General features: G+C 36.8%; 1 protein-coding gene and 1 long non-coding RNA gene across 24 annotated transcripts in view; one reads left to right on the top strand and one right to left on the bottom strand.

The window, feature by feature from the left end:
* Nucleotides 1-17,751, top strand: part of HDAC9 (histone deacetylase 9) — a 473,035-nt gene that overhangs the window by 204,241 nt on the left and 251,043 nt on the right. The gene's annotated exons all lie outside the window — the stretch shown is intronic.
* On the bottom strand, nt 827-9,400 carry LOC140001600 (uncharacterized). The gene is made up of 3 exons (XR_011806981.1): nt 9,259-9,400; nt 3,294-3,387; nt 827-2,082 (listed from the first exon to the last, which is right to left on the bottom strand). It is a non-coding gene; the product is annotated as an uncharacterized lncRNA (long non-coding RNA).

Genomic DNA, 17,751 nt, shown 5'->3' with positions numbered 1-17,751 from the left:
TTATTCCCTCGAGGAATTACTGCTGTTGGTTTTATTCTGGCAGTGACTGGTACTAGGGAGTCTGCTTGTCTGTGAGGAAGGAGAAGGCCATCCTTGGGGCTGGAGGGGCCATTGGGGGAGGAAGGAGGGCAGAACAGTCTCAATCAACTTCATCTATACTTCCATGTGAAACTGCTGCCTCAGAAGTCTTCAGTGTTTGGAAAATAAGCCCCTCGCTCCTCTCAACATTTAAAGGACAGGGGCTAACATTTCACGCCCAATTAACACCTTGTTAAACTCTGGTTAACTACATAGCACTTTGTCATTGAGTGGAATGTATGTTAATGTTGTCCCTGTGAAGCAGCCGGTAATTACCTCTACTCATCTATAGGGAACATTTCATATGTTAGCATGAAAGGAAAATGCCCTGCATTGCTAAGAATTAAGTAGAAAATGACATCTGTGCTGACTTGAGCAACCTGCACCAAGATGGAGTTTTATGGAGGCCATCTGCACCCCCAAACTGCGTCAGCTTGGCTGCAGTGCCATGTAAACAGCTTCCTCCAGGAAAGCCTACATGGCTTTTGCATGCAATTTCTGCTTCACTCTTTTTTTTTACTCCTCTCTCTGAGGAGAAAATGTTTTGCCAGACATTCTCCAACCATAATCCTCCCTATCCTCCCTTATTTTTGTAACCCAAGAATGCTTCTGTATGCACTTATCCTTCCAAGACAACCTGGAAATCAGTAGAATTCAAGCTATGGGAGGAAAAATTGCCTTCTTTTGATGCTGTTACCTGATTGCTGCATACTTGGCATTCGATACCAGGATCTCTGTAAACCAAAACCATACCATATCTCTAACTGATGGTGACGTTCTAGCAAACTTAGTACAAAAGAACCATATAATTGTTGCAGTTCTTACTGTTCATTTCTTACTGAGTATAATTTCGGGTTTGATGCACAGTTAGGTTCTCAGGCCTGGCACTGGGCTGTCTATAGCCCAGCTACACCATATATCTTTTGGATCAGAATTCTTCAAAATGGTTGTGATCTTCACAGTCACACACAAAGCACACGATCTGAAAGCAGAGGGGGCTTTCATTGCTGTTGCTGTGAAGGTCTGTGCCCCTGAACTGGGGACAGCCACAAATTGTGTTGCAGGTGGGACAGAATTTTAACCCAGAAATATTGCTTACTAACATTTAAGTAAGAGATAATGTGCTGTGTTCAGCTGACAGAACTTGGCATTAGAATTGATTGTCCAAAATACCAATAGAGAGTAGAAAATTCAGCTTTCCTTATGGATCACGTTTTCAGATGTTTGAACTTCAAGATTATGGATACAATTATAAAGTCTACCCAGAAGACAGTAGCTGCTTTTTGCAAAAGAAAAAGGCTGTATAGATTAATTTTACATTTCTTCACTAAGTCTACTTTGGCATTATATAACCCTTACTTGCACTCCCCAGAAGGCCCATAGTTATGCAAATATTCTCATTTATAATATGGTTTTCCTGTTTCAATACAGATGGATGGATGCTAAAGTGGATATAAATAGTATGTGTTCCATGCAAAAAGAAAAAAGCATTGAAGTGCAAATCGGACTCTTTCTTCTTAGGGAAGTCTTTCCAAGCTCTTAATCATCTTAAATCCAATTAGCCTTTTCCTGTTTCTGACATGGCTCCCTTTGAGATAGGATAGCCAAACTGGAATATTCCTGATGACAAATCCTCATTGAGGAATATGAAAACTTACTTTTATCCTACTTTCTGTGCTTCCTATTTTCAGTTTTGAGTGTTGATTTACATTGACTGCATGTTGTCACCCAGCTGTCTACAATGACAACCATCTGTTTTTAAGGTTATATTAAGGTTAATAAAGCAGTTCTAAGGTATATTCCACTCATTCCTCCCAAAAGAAATTGCTGTGCACATCCAAAAAAAAAAAATAATGAACTCCTTTATTTTGCTTCCCACTCACAAAGTTTTATGAGGACCTCTGGCATTCCTCAGGGCCTTCCATGAAGTATCCTAAAGAGATTTGTTTCATCTGCAGGTTTAACCCAATCAATCTTTTTTCCATTATTCTTCTTTCCGGACCTCTATTGAAAAAATAAAATAAAATACTGTTACCTCACTGCACTATCAAACAGAATATTTATTTCCCCTCTGATTTTTATCTTTAAAACTGGTTCTGATCACTGATCGAATTCTTGTAACTTTGTGCAAGGCCCAGCACAAACTCCTGTGAGGCACCTTGTTAAGGACATCCTGAAAGTCCAGTTCAGTCTGTGGAACAAATCCTTGCCTGGTACAAAGTGTCACTGTCCCGCTGAAGACCAGGCCCTTTTTTAGTCCCCATTTTGTTAACCCTTTGAAAGAATTTGTTTTGCTTTCTTGTCTCAAAATATGCATGCAATTAAAATTCAAAGCTCATAACTGCATCCTACAAAGTCAGTTTGCATCAGTCTTGATTTGTTCCCTAAATGCCTGTAAGATTAAAATTTAAACAAAAATTGGCTCAGCTGTTGCTGTTAACAGGGGATATAGTTTCTGAAAGAACATATGGGGAAAGAATATCCCTTTCCCTTTCCCTTTCTTCTTTTTAAACATTACTCTTGTTTGGCTAAAATAATTCTTGCTAGATCTTTTGTGAGATTAATCAGTAAGCTCAGACAAAACATTTAGAAATTTTAAATTTAAAGCAACTTGTTTTAAAAATATCAAGAGATGAAAGCAATTACAATAGCATATGCATTTCAACCTGGCTAACGTGTTCACAATTATAGTGGTATAAGGAGATCGTATTTGCAATGAAAACAATGCATTTGTATCACCACTTATTTGCAATACTGTGTCTAGTTGTGGTCCAGAAAGTTTAAAATCAAGAAAAAGTATAAAGATTACAAATCTCATACAAATACCAGAGGATAAAACATATGAGGAGGGATTAAGGGAGCTATATTTATAGTCTATAACAGAGAGAGCTCGAGGGACATGGGCACAGGCTATAAATAACTTCAAGGTAACAATATAAATGAAGGAAGGGAATTATTTGTTCTCAAAAGATGGTAAAATGTGGAATAATAGCCTGAAGCGAAGAATAGAAAAGTTTAGGTTAGATGTTAGAACTTTTTTCTAGCAGTAAGAGCTGTTGAGAGCAGAGACATAAATAACTAAGGTAGGAGGCTGAAGTGGTACCTAAAGCTCCAACTACAGCTATTTGGCTACAGATTAAAATTGCTTGTAGATGGAGTCGTGTTACAAAATTCACAGGATTATACTTAGTGATGCAAACATATTTTTTTCTTACCTGTTATGTTTTATAACACCCAGATTTCATGGACCATATTAATTTCCCATGAAGACAGCACGTATTCATCATTCATTCCAAGATTATTGTGCAGCTTTAACCAGATACAGAGTAAAAAATACCACTATTAGTCAAGTATAGCTGATCAGTCATAACCTCATTTCATAGTGGGATTAGAAAATGATGTTATTTTAATCCAAATTGTGGTCATCTGATATTATTTGTTCTAGTAAGAAGAAAGAAGTCCTTCTCTATTCAGTCCCCAGATGGGGTGGTGGTAGCTTTTGAATCTTACATGTTGATACCAGAAAACTGGCAGTCTGCTGGGCACTGCTGATTTCACTAGAATGAAAAGACTTACATAAGTGGAATGCTGGCCTGCTTTAAATTGAACCCTAATACATATGGCCATGAGAGAAGGAAAAGGAGAGAGAACTGATGCAGGTCAGCTCTTCGTTGGTGTGGCAGCCACCCCAGCTGTGGACCTCTCTGGACAATAGCAGTTCCAGTACAGGTCATTACAGTACACGCTCTGCATTGTTCATTCTTTAACTCAGTGTCCATGGAGCTTCCTAATTCTGGAAACTTCACTTTGCAATTTAAAATTGCACCACTCCATCTGATCCACGGAGACGGTCTGGAAGACCACAGGGTTCTTTAAAGAAGTGGTGTATGATACATCATTTGGGTGTTGAGACAGAGGGAGGAATCACCTGAGAAAAGGTGGAAAACGGTACAGAGATGTTTGGACGTTTACAAACAACATACCACTTACTTTATCATTCAGTAGATGAATGACTTATCAAGTATTCTTGTACTTCTTAGGGGTCATGAAAGCAGTATGACAAAATGTTGCATTATGCCAATGTGAATGTTGCAGCATGGAAGCAATACAACTGTGTTGTTTTGCCTTGTCTAATGTGTAATTAATTTCTCAGTGGCAGTTTTGAGGAACTTTCTTTTGGCTTTAGTTGTAGTAATCTATATCCATAATAAATATGTTTTAGTTAACATTGGCCAGATCATGTAGAACTGTTTGTGTTGTGTTGCTTCAAGGACTGTATGTCTATCTATTTAGGGAAAGGAACACAATTAATGTTCATTTCTGCCCAAGATTTCATGCTCAGTAGCTTTACACACTCAAGCTGTTAGCCCCATCACAACTTTCCACTGCTGTTAAGTCAGGCAGGATCTGCCCTTGAATTAGAGGCTTTTGGACACACCTGAGCCTGAGATTTCTAACTAGCAGTGGATTGGATCCACTGTTCAATAGCTCAGAGCATAGGCCTTTAATCTCTCAGCCATTTTCACCATGTTTAGTTAATACTTAGTTCTTTTGCCTACTCTTTTTTCTATGTGCCCTAGCTGTAAGTTTTCTCAGCTTTTAAAAATCTCTGTCTTAATGAAATAGTTGATAATATTATATCATGTGGGTAATAGAGAAAAAAATGAAATAAAATACTGTATAGTGAAAGGCAACAGGGGTAGGAATTTGATTTCATACTTGCCACCTCTTTTTTCATCCGTTCTTGGCTGCACTCTCAAAAGCACATTTTCTATTCTGTCAGATGGCAACACTGGAAGAGTATCTTTTTCCACTCAGTGGCCACCCTTTGGAAAAGGAGTACCCCACATGGCGGGCAAGACTGGTGATGTGCTGTTACATAGACTGGATACCTCTGCCCCCCCTGGATTTGAGATAAGCTCTTAGAAGACTGCTGGTTGTAGCTTTGAAAATCAGCAGTAACTGCCTATCATCCCTGGCTACCTCCTGGAGTAATTTGCCTCATTTCACTCCACTGTCTTCAAATCTTACATCTTGGTGTCAAAATATTGACAGTTTTCTGGGTACTGCTAATTTCACTCAGATGAAACAAATGCAGTTTGGGAAAGCTCCAGCCTTTAGGAGATTTGACTGCTAGGAAATGCAAGTTCTGGTTTAATTTATGTAAACTTCATGTATAGAGCTGTATGCTTGCATCCTATATAAAGCACAGCATTTCGTATTCTCTCTTTCTTCACAGGGCTCACCACAATCTTTTCCTCTGTCACTTCTTCATCTGTTTTCTTCTAAGCTGGGAAGGTTGTGTCTCATGTGCTATAGAAGAGCTTTCTCATGTTTCTTTTTGGGATGACCCATATAGTATATAGCAAAGTTTACTGATGTCTGTTCTTGGGATTCCCTGAATTGTGACTTTACATTAGCAGAGAAAGATGAAGATGGTAAACATCCTAGTGGCTATACAGTGGTCCAGGTACACACAAATGTACTTCTCCTATCACTGAGGAAATAAGATGAAGATGTTTATAATCTGTCTTGGGATTCTTTGGTTTGGAGGAGGTCATACACGTGTAAAGTTTATTTATGTTAGGTATGAGGTGTCTATGCATTAAAAGAAAAAAGAAAACCTTGGGGCATGCTGGAAATTCAAATTTGCTAAATTTAATTTTAAAAAGTAACTGTTTATTTCCCAAGGATATTAATATGGTACTTGCATGTTTGCTATGACTTTTCAGATCAAAGAATAAAAAAAAAATAAATCTGCAGCCCATCAAATTTTCAGTAAGTGAAAATGGATTAAGATGAGAAGTTGGCATGCATAGTGGCACATCTCAGTGCTTAATGTTTGTTTTATTTTGAATGAGCTGTCCATAAATATTTTCATGTGTTCGTCTGCCAGGAGGCATCTGCCTTACACTGTAAAAGTCCTTATCACTTTGTTTATTCATTTCACCTTCTTGACTGATAATAACATTTTTCATATTGACCTTTCCCAAAGTTAAAGAAGAGGGAGTCAAATTTTTTCTTTAATTTTCTTTCTATTGGTATTTTTCCCATATTCTTTTTCTATTCATGCAAAGCTACAGAGTTAATTGTAACACCTTTGTGAAGCTTGGACACTGCTTTGGTACAATGAAACCCATCCTTGTAGGGGGGAAATTGCTAGCTAAGAAAATCTAAAGAGTTTAAAAAAGCGTGTATAATTTGGAAAACAAAACAAACAAATAAACAGAAGTCCTACTTGCATTTTGCCTATCTACATAGCTTGTAGAATTCATTCATACTGGATGATTTGCAATCACAAAATAGAAATAGCTCCCAGTTATGCTGATAACAGTCACCTTCAGCATTCTAGCAGACTCATTTAGGACATGTTTGCTTGCTTGATATGATATACAGAAAGACTATCTTTCCAGTAGTTGGGGATGAGTTCCTGTCCACTTCATTTTGTGACTGTCTCTAAATAATGAAGGATGTTGATCAATTATTCACAGGGATATGAATAGATATCCAACTGGTCAAAAATCTAAAAAAAATGATTGTGTTTCCAACATTAATGCTCTTAGGTTATGGCCGCTGGCTGCTGGTCAAGCCTGGGATTAAATTACCATCTTTTTTCAATTGTCTGTCTTTATCTACAGAAAAATATTCAGGAAAAAGTTACCCTCTGATTTGAAATTTCATTTGCTTGAATGTAGGCCAAAAGCAAATGTGCATGTGTGAAGGTTTATGTACTTCTCCTAACTTGAAAAGGAAAGTATAAAATTTAATATTATTCTTACTTATTCTAGAAAGAACAAAATCACATGGGGATGTTTTTTCAGTCTTTCAGGAAATATCTGTAGAACTGAGACCTCAGGGCTGGCATGCATGGCTGAGCCTGGAGCCTGTGCTCCATGTTCTTACGCATTTCTTTTGGCACCTATGTCTACACTGCAGCTATTTCTGCTTGAGAAGTAAGGAAATTAGATAGGCGGTTAGGCTAAGCTGAGCTCCCTGCTGCTGAAGTTACCTTGCTACAGGTAAGCAGTGAAGTAAATGAAAGGTTTGTCCCTGTTTTATTACTGCACTGTGGTCATGCCATTGGGAAGAACTCCAGGCTCATTGTAGGGTAAGAGCCATAGTTTATTCTTTATTTTTTTGGGAGTGTGTAAATAAATTCTTGATAAATAAAGTTATGAATAAAATAGTTATGCCTAGTTAGCACTACATGTTTAGAGACCCTTTCAATTCTTCATCAATCTGAAATGGTATGTATTATACATGGACTCACTCCACAAGGCTTTTGTATAGAAAACCTTTGGTTGACTGATTCTGAAAACGTCTGGTCAAGAAAAGATCCCTTTAAAGAATTAGGTTAAATTAAAAGACTGTATAAAGAGTTTGTATTGATTACATGCTAAGAATGATTACAATACTATAATAAAATGATGAAGTCATATACTTTCTGCTCTCATTGAAAATGTTACCAGATCTTTGCTCGAACAGAAAACAGAAGTCCCAAGTACTGAGAACTTCTTCCTTAAATGAGTCTTGATCTCAGTTATAACTCAAAATGGAACAGATTTTGTAAGATCTGCTATACATGCGATCAGTTCAAAAGCAACTTTCAGCAATTTTGTGTATGTTGTTTTAGATACTATATTAACACAAATTCCGTAGAAATCTGTTTGTAACCTGTAGGAGTAATAACATATGTAAAGTTCAAAATAATATAAATTTATTCATAATTATTATTTTTTTTCAAATGATTTTTTCTGGTGGCATTGCTGACTTGGTTGGATGTTCAATTGTCATCTTAAACTGGTTTTGATCTTTGAAAGGGCTTTGTAGAAATAACACTCCTTTAACCAGAAGCATATATTTTGAGGAAGTACCTCTGTATGGAGAAGAAAATAATTTCTAGTTTCATGGTTACAAAGAACTTATAGGTGAATTAATTTAATTCCTTAGGATACAAGTTTATATGAGGCCTTAAACTGGATGGATGAACTGTCAGTTACCTGGAATTATATTGCCTGAACTTTTCAACAGCCAAGGGAAAATGCATTTTGGGACAGCAAGGTGGCAAGATTACCACACGCCATGAATTACATCTGTTACACTTTATTTTTAGCCATCTGTTAACAGGAAAGTACTGATAAGTCTTTCCTTTCAGCATCAATTTCATTCTTACAGTTGAGTTTATCAGTGTATCAGTGTATTGGTTTTTTTTTTTTTTTTTGTTTTTGTTTTTTGTTTTGTTTTTGAGAATTAAAGCCACATTTTTGTTTGATTAGAACAGAATAGTTATTCTACTTGTGGTCAAAAATGATGAGATTTACTTGTAAACAGCCTTTGAGATTTTCAGACTAGTGTGATTTGCTACTAACATTTATTAGAATGTTTATTAGAACATTTATTATTTTTTAGTTTAGAATGAAATGAAATATTTGTGAGACTTTTAAAGGTGCCGTTCTGCTGTCTGCTAAAACGTGGCTGTCCCTCACCCATTATTTTTGGCCAAAATGTTTCAAGCATTTTTGAGGAAGGAGTTAGACTCTTCGTCTTTAAAAAACAAACGTTTATGTGAGGCAAAAAATGATTTATCTTTATACAGGGTGAAGTGAGCTTCACTACAAGCAAGGAACAATTAGCTGAGCCTTCTGCTCTGCTTCATCAAAATGTTATATATGGTTTCTGGGAGTTTTAACATTTTCTTCCAATGTATCATTGCTTTGAATTTTGCTAAAGCCTGTTTGGGTAAGAATTGTTGAGAGTAAGCAACTGATACAAAACAAGTGCATAGGCTAATATTTCTAAGAAATGCTATCAGTTCTTGTTGAACTGTTTTTGTTTCCAGTGGCTTTTCTACAACATGCAAGCCATTATTTTGTTGGTTCACTTGTAATGATTTCAGAAAAATCATGGAAACAAGTATTATCCCTCTTTATTCATTAACATGTTTTCTATTGTTTTGGATTAATTTTTGGTATATTATTAAAATATTTATGGATATGTTTCCTTTGGTTCCATAATTAGCTGGCAATAGCAGTAAAAGCACCCAAAAAGTGTTTTTCCAGGTATTTCCAGAATTGAGAACTAAGGGTCTGGCGGAATTAAGACACTTGTTCAGGTAGTTATAAATCATATAGTTGTTCTGGGGAACACCTAGAGGTTATATAAAGTAAAGAAAACACTTACTATGATTTTTCCATTTGGGGAACGCTTTCTACTTTCATCATAATTTCTTTGAAGATATGTAATGACCATAGGCTTGTTCCAAACCCGCTGCCTCAGGGTAACAGGGTCCTGTCCTGTCCTGTGTTTTTGGGGTGACCATGGTATCACAAGAACCCTGAAACTACCAGCATTCCAGCCTCTTAATAGCACTTTGTGTTGCCTTCTTAAGTTAGGGCGGCAGCTTAAGTATAATATCTCTCCAGCTGACTCCAATAACCTGAAGAGAGCTGTAATGAACAGGGTAATTCTGATGTGGCATGGATGAGGAAGGAAAGAAAGGAGAAAGAGGAAGCTGAAATGTTCTCCTGGGAATCTGTTGATGAAAACTTCCAAACAGTCATGAGAAAATGATTTACTGTCAGCCTCTCTCCAGTTAATCAGCATGGTTTTGGATGCAGATTTGATTGTGTCCTAAACCATACCAGGTTCATGTTGCTAATAGTCAGGAAAACAGAGGAACAGTGGTTCACTATCGGTACTGACAGGCAGAAGAATGTTTGTGTTCTTTAGTAAATTAATTAGCAGCTGCCTGCATTCTAAAGAGAAAATGTAGTTACTGTTTGCACTTCTTATTTGGAATGCCTAATTAATGGAAATTGGCCCCTCTTGAGATCTTCCTCTTACACTGTGCAGTCATTTTTATAGCGTTAGTTTCTAGCGAGGGAGGGTGGAGGAACTCTGAATGCTTCAGTGCTCCTGTAAAACATGCTGAGGTGACATCTTGCTGCTCATCTTTCACTGAGCTGCATGGTGAGGTTAGGCTTTCAGGCAGCCAGAATGTACGTTTAGTCTTGCATGTGTAAGTGTTACTTTATTAAGGAGAGGTAAGGGTAAAGACAGACACATTCACATTTTGTTTAGCTGTTTCTTTTGAACTACTGTTCTGTCTCCATGCTTTCTGTTTAGGAAGCAGAATGACCAATTTTTTCATTACCTTCAGTACTTATCTTCTCATGCAGAACATTGAAGCTTTGGGCTTATACACGGTTTACCTGGAGGCAGGAATGTACCCATTTGAATGAGCTTGAGTCAGTGAAAACTCAATGAAGTGTTTGCTATTGGTAATGCTCATGTCAGGGACTGCCGATTCCATTTGCTTTCTAGCAGCACTTTCTCTGTTGTGGTCACTGTTCAGAGCTGCTTCACTTTCTGAAGTAAAACAAACCATGCAGCGAAGTTCCTGGATTAAATTCACCCCTCTCAATTCTGTGCTCAACTACTAAAAGCATTAACCAAATTAAGTGAAATAAGGCCTCTGGTTAACTAAATATATCATTTGCTGATATGTGAATGAGCTTTGACTCTACTTGATCATCCCTGAAACATTTGCATTGGCATAGGGATTCCCATAATAAGAGTGAGATAAGGATTGCTATTCTAGATAACAATTCTGGAATCTATACTATATGTAATCATATATCTAAATTAGACATGCAGATAAGCAATTTTACAGTCCATGTACTGAAGTGTCCTCCTGACACTTGGACTACCTTTTGAAGGTTATCTCATAGCCTTATATAGGTCAGCTTCATTTATGGAGCATGCTACACTTCTAAAGCAAAGTTTTCATATGGATTTAGATCCCTTTTTGTAAGCTGGAGTTGGAATCATTCAAGATTTGTGGAATCAGTTCATATCTTTATACCTGGGCTCATTAGATGTAATATTTTTCATTTTGTAAGTTTATGATTTATGTAGTTTTAAAGAAAGTATTGGAACTGAGAGCGCTGATTTGAATTCATAATGTGAACTACAGTTGTGATTCCTTATAGTGCCTACAGCTTCTGAGCTCCAAAGAAAGGGGAAGGGATACAGAGAGCAAGGAGCTCCATTTTTCTGTTTTCCCTCTCTTTCATGTTCAGGTAGCCCCCACTAGGGACATATTCTAGTTTTTAGTCTAAAGCTTTATGAATAAGCAACATTGTATTAATAGTAATAATAACTGCAACAACAGTAATAGTGATAAATAATAAATTTCAGCTATGTTCCTTCACCCAGTGGTAATAAGCTGTAGATGTGAAAGTGAGATAGAAAGGCAAAAAGCATATTTGGATTCCCGCTGGGAAGTCTTGTTCCAGAACAGCATTTTATTCCTGGAGCAGTGAGTAGTTCCTTCGTTAGCATGAGTTCCTTTTTGTGTACTTTTAATACACAGTGCAGAACAGAAAGAGATTATGAACGACATCAAGGATAAGCATATAAAACAAGAATTTGGAGACAGATTTTACAACATGGGGGAAAAGGGCAGGGAAATAATGAAAAATGGGAAGCAGAGAGAAGAAAATTGCAGAAAGTAATGGGTGTAGACGGAAGTAACTTGTTAATACTATGACCAACTTCAGGCTCTTCTGCTGGTGGTGAGAAGTCATCAGAAAGAGGAATGATATTTTATTGAGTTGCAAATAGCATACTGACTACAAAGAGTTAATTAAATTGTAGCCTGGCAATAGAAAATCAAATGTGAGATGACATTTTAGCTGTGAGGCCCACTTTAGGCTGTTGAAAAGTAGTGGAGTACTAACCATGTTCTATTTTTTCCACAGCCCCAAGAAAACCTCATGGCTGCAGTGTCGCTGCTAATTTGCTTTTACATTTCATCACACATTTGATTTCTAAAGCTCATTGTATGTTTTCTTAAAGCTTTTGTTAGATGCTTTTACATTTTAAAGATAGATAGCCTTGAAGGGCAATTGTCCGTTCTTTATACTATATAACAGCTTACATATAATAGCTTACATCATGATTAAGTATCTTAGCAGAATTAGGAGCACATAGCCTGCCTCAGTAGAAAGAATTCTATAAATTACTGGGATTTTACTGAAAAAAGTGCCACTAACAAAGCTGAGGAGCTAAATGGAAACACATGTTCTGAGCTTGTCTTTAGGTAGTTTGAGGGCATATATTTGCTATTTTATCTCTTCTCTTTCATTTGGGTACAGGGTTGTTTTTCCTTATTTGTTTAAAAATGAGCAAGAGAGAAAGAAGTGACTGTACTGAGCCTATATTGTTTCTACAAGGGCAGCTTATAAACAGATTATGAAAACAAACATTTGTGCCACTCTTCATTCCACGAATACAGAGCTATCTGATAGTAGTCAGCGTGGTGCATCTTGTAGAGAACTCAAATTTAATACCAGTGTTAGGCTGGCTTTATGTAAGGAGATAGCCTATAAAACTGGAGCCCTGCTTTGCTGTGTCGACATGTCTGGAGCTCAGAATAAAATTGAGTTTCCTGCTTTAGCTATAACTCGGTCTTAAAATAACCTGAAGAAATTATAGTTCTGATTACAGAGAAAGTGAAGGACTTAGAACATTCTCCTAATAAAGCCACAAGATGACACAAGGCTTAGTCATCTGTAGTCTGTCTGTAACAGGCATTTCAGAGAGGGAAACAAGCCTTTGAAATTGGATAATTTGATTTGCAATCAGGCCTAATTATTTTATGAACATAGAAAACCTTTGTTTTTTGGCAAAAATAATCATCTGGAATCCAATTAGAGGAGAAGAAGCCATTTTAAATATAATGGATGCTACACAGCATCCCTTGGAAAACTGATGTCTTGGAGGGAGAGAGCTATGTTTGAAATGGATTCCACCTCTCATTTTTCTTATTGCCATTTCTGAAATAAACAGTTGTGCTCAAAGGACACATCACCCTAAATGATAAATAAAATGTTTGTGACTGAAAGTACGTCCAAAATCAATCCTTAACAGCAATTTAAAAGTCCTAGAGAAGTCTTTCTATCATCTTCTGAGTACTGTGGAACTTTACAGTAGCAAAAAATTCTTCAAGAAAGTAAATAACACCAGAAAAATCATGGCCACCCTCATTTAAAAAAAAAAAAAAAAAAAAAAAAAAAAAAAAAAAGAGGCAGTTTTGGGAGCAGCAATAGTGAATTGAAGAAAGATGTATAACTTAGAGTTTAGATGTTGTAGGGAAGCTAATGTTATCTAAAGGTCCTTCAGCTCTTCTCTGTGGTTTCTTTTCACATTATATAATTTTGATAAACCTTTTTCAATTATTTGTGATTTCTAAAGGCTTTGTCTTTTAGCCTATTGAGCTTACGGATGAGTATATGTAATATGGAGAAGCTAGTCAATGAGCTGGTCAGTTGATACGCCTCATCTTGTAGATTCATCATGGGAGAAAGCCAGTACTAGTTTGTGCCTGTGCAAGACTCTAACAGTATCCAGTCTGAGCCTAAAGGTTTGTTGCCTATATAGTTTTGCTGGATGGGGGCCAAAGGCGTACTATATTATTTTCATAGTGAATAAGCTTTCCTTATTTGCTCCACTAAATGTGGGTAATTACCAGTCACTTCAGTTTTTTTTCTGTATAAATGACACAGATGTCCAGACAACATATTTATAATTTCACCCCATCTGTGCTAATTTTTCTATAAATGTCCTTTTAGTGCAGTAATCATCCTGTTTATCAACATTATCCACAGTGTTGAGCAACATGCAAAAATGTGACTCATATTCAGCCCTCATTAAAACAAAACATACCCACCCCCCTACTCTGGTGTCATGGCCCAGTGGAAATATTCAGGGCATCTTGGTGGTTTGCTCTGGCTTTTTCTGGGGTTTGCTTTCCTCAGACCAAGACATCCAAGGCTGACACCGTGGTGTTGCAGGGTGATAGGCAACAAATCCCTCCAGCTTCGAGGTGTTCAAGGTATTATGCAACTGCTTTTATCTGGTTATCCAGAAAGGAAGAACAACTCACAGAATTATCTGTGTTTCATCTGAAATTAAGGACTTTGCTTTATAACCCCTCTCCTCTGCACATTTCTGGTTGGAGTAAGATTACCTACTAAAGGGTTGTTGGGCATTTGTTTTGTGATTTTCTTTTTTAAGTCCTCAAATTGGGACCCAACTTTATATGGTGCCAACAGGAAAAGTGAATATTTTATGGAGAGTGCTCTGCTGTCATTCATTTGCAGGGTGCTGTAGGTAGTTGGATTTACCCTCTTCTCTCAAAAATTTCCACAACTCACCCCTGCAGAGGAAAGCTTGCATTGGAAAAGACTTAGTGGTTAGCATAAATCCTTTTTGAGGCCCGTTTACATAAAATGGCTTACATTCATCAACTTTACTCAAACTTCCCCATACAGATGCTCTATATATTGTAATTCTTAGGAAATTTCAATGGGAAGTAATTAATGGAAATTCAGAGAAAGTGTATTTATAAATCAAACAACTTGGTCATGTATAATTACACCCTCTCACCCCCAATTACTGACAGCTACCACTGCATTTTACAGTTTGACCTCGAAAAAAATATTTCCAGAAATGCAGACATATTAAATGATAGGAGCAAAAGAAAATAATCCAGGATAATAAAACAGCTAGGTATTTACAGTCCTAACCTCAAAACCTTTTCTGTTAAATTAGCAAAAGCAATTGAGAAGATGGGGTCAAGACCTCCAAACTCAGTATTATTTTGGAGCAAAATATCACAGCCCTAGAAATTCTGAATAGTTTAAAATGGAAACAGTGTTGCCAGAATCACAGGCTTCTGAATGCACTCCTACTTAAAAAATATTGAATTACTTAATAGCAGAATTAAAGTATGCTTTTCAAGACAAGTAGTTTCAAGTGCTGTGAAGCAAATTGCATCTTTTTCTGCAGATTTTAAGTTATTTTTCTGGTTATGTGTACAAGCACGTTCACTAGCACTACCTCCTGTTTCCTTAGGAAAGAACAACCATATTTGATAGTATAGTTTGATCTGGTAAATGTTGACTACACATAAATGAAGAGGGAAAGAGACTGCTGACATTTTTTTCCAGTTTTGGAATGAGTATCATGCTGCACGTTTGCAGTGTAATCTGAGCACTCACAAAAGAATCGTAACTATGCCACCTTTTAACAATCCCCGTGGAAGCAGAAGATTATAGGAATCTCTCCTCTAGATATACAGGCATACATTTTCTGCATTCTGATCGGATATGTGTATGCTGGTGTTTGTATGCTAGTAAGTTATGCACCTTCTGCTTGATGTGAATGCTGGAAGCATAAAATATAGCTGGAAGGGTAAAACTGCTTCTTCCTAGTGAATAAAAAAAAAATAATAAATCCTTTCTATCAAAAAGTTTTGGCCTGTAACAGGGTCAGAGGAAATTAAAGTAGCCTTTCATTCTGTGTTAGAGGAACTTCCTCTGAAGTTTCAGACTACCGGACTAGCAGGCTAAATTCAGCAGCAGGGATGCCTTCAATTAACTGTATCAGTTCTATTTGTAGTACAAACGACATGAACGGCCTACATAGCTTAAAAGAAAGGAGGCTAAACAGAACTTAAAGAGGTACCCTGCATATAGCGCTCTCAAAGGAAAGCAATGGGATCTCTGCCAGTCAGCAGTTTAAGATTGTAACTAATGCAAAGACTTGGACTGAGTTTATACAGGTGTGCTGTCTTGTCAATAAGGTATCAAGGAAGAATTTCTGTAGGAGAGGTTGCTTAGAATGTCAAACACTGGTGAAAGCAGTGGGAAAAGTGAGCAATGCAAATGAGTTTAAGGCAGAATTAACAAGTTCATTTTAGAGGAATGCTGGTTAGCTCAGGGGATTGGTAGTAATCTTGAGATCTTCATCTCTAGAGCACCAGTTTGAATTTAACCAGGTTGTTGATGCCAGTCAAAATGCATTGTCCTTGTTATTGATCTCTGTGAAATGACCTTCTAATATCCTTGGAAAAACATCCCGAACCTGCAGTTGGCACATGAAAAAAATAAAGAATTGAATGGGCATGGTGATGTACCTTCTGTAGACTCACTCAGACTTCTTTTCAGGGAAGCTAGCAGAGAGCATGGGGAATATCACATTCCTTGCTTCTCTCAATTAGCGTATCAAGCTGTAACATGACAGTGGACTGAAGTAAATATTAGGCTTTCAATAAAAGAAAAGGGAAAATTAGTGAAATATTTGCTGTGTTTTGTCATCATTAGAATATCTAGAACCATCAAGAAATATGAAACCTCTACGTTTCTCTATGTCGGGATCTGATCACCTGAGGATTTATTATTGTTCGAGGCCAAATTGCTAAAGAATGAGATGGCAGGGATGTGCATCCCTGAGACTGAAAGGGAGGAATCACCATCCCAGCCACACTGTTCACATAGTTTCCATTTCAGCAGTCAGTCTGCTGACTGCTGTTAGTTTTCCCAAGTAATTTTTTTTCCAACTAAATAATTGTGCATGTCTTGTACAGAACAGCTACAGAACTCTTTTCTGTCCAGAAAGGCCAGGTGGCATTTTTCTGACATGTCTTTTACATGCACAATTATTTAGACCCCATACACAGTAGACATGAGGAAACTAAGTTTAGTCTATTCGTAAAGCGTAGTTTTCTGAATAGAAAACTGTGCAGGAAGGGTTTACTGATAACCTGCTGAAGTACAATCTCTTCCACTGTGAATGTCTTGCAATGAAAAGTACTAGTGCAGCTAAATTTCAACCGAGATAGTCCAATTCCAAAGATACATGCCAGCTAAATTCTCAGTAGAAAAATGAGAACTTTGGAATCTTACACTGCCAAGCATTTCAATCTTAGAAGAAAGACTGTGTGAGAAGATTTAATAACTTAAAGTGCCTTGTATCAACTGTTATATCTGCAGCCTGTAAATGTTTTTAGCTGCAGCATTGCTTGAATCGTATTACCAATAAAATCCTCTGTAATTTTTTTAGTGTTAATGCTTTTAGAAGAAAAAAAAACTTTTTTTTTTTTTTTTAGCTGATGATTTTTGAAGGATTTAATTGCCTTCTTAATTAGTTCCAAAATAAATGATTTTTTAATGGAGAATATACATTGAGATTTCAAACATATTGTATCGTGTTTCTCTAAATCACACAGAAATAAGGTTTTGTTTGGTTGGTTTTTTTCAACTAATGTCAAAGATTTGCCCAAAGAATAAATCAAAGTATATTTCTTGAAACTTTCAGGAATCATGCAAATCAGATTTTCATCTGAATTAAACACATCTACCTCCATGTAACAATTACCAAATTCTGAAAAAAAATCTAGTATGTTTTTTCAGGTTTTCATATCTTGCCCTACTGCGTAATTCATTTCTCCTAGTGAAAAAATTTCACTGAACTTGATGAATTTTGTTTTGTAAACTCCATCATTGCCAAATTGAAATCTCTGTGACATCTGAACTATATTCTCCAGTTATTCTGAGCATGTGTTAAATTCGTCCTTGCTGAAGTAAATGTGAGATTTTATATTCACTTCAGTGCAGTCAGAATTTTCCCCAGATTTTCTAAATTCAGAGTTCATGGGTGTGTGGCATGTGCTTCTTTGACTATAATGTACAAGACTAGTGATGGTACAGACTAGCAATTTTTTGGTTCTAGATGAAGTTTTTGAGGGAGAGTAGCTTGAAAATAAAAATGCAGAAAGTCAAGTGTCAGGCCTATGTAGTCACTGGCACCCAGTGGGGTTTCATGTGC

This window comes from Anas platyrhynchos, chromosome 2, assembly GCF_047663525.1.
Source record: "Anas platyrhynchos isolate ZD024472 breed Pekin duck chromosome 2, IASCAAS_PekinDuck_T2T, whole genome shotgun sequence".
NCBI classification, from domain to species: Eukaryota; Metazoa; Chordata; class Aves; order Anseriformes; family Anatidae; genus Anas; species Anas platyrhynchos.
The sequence above is the reverse complement of the archived record's forward strand: the minus strand, read 5'-3'. Positions and strand labels throughout refer to the sequence as shown.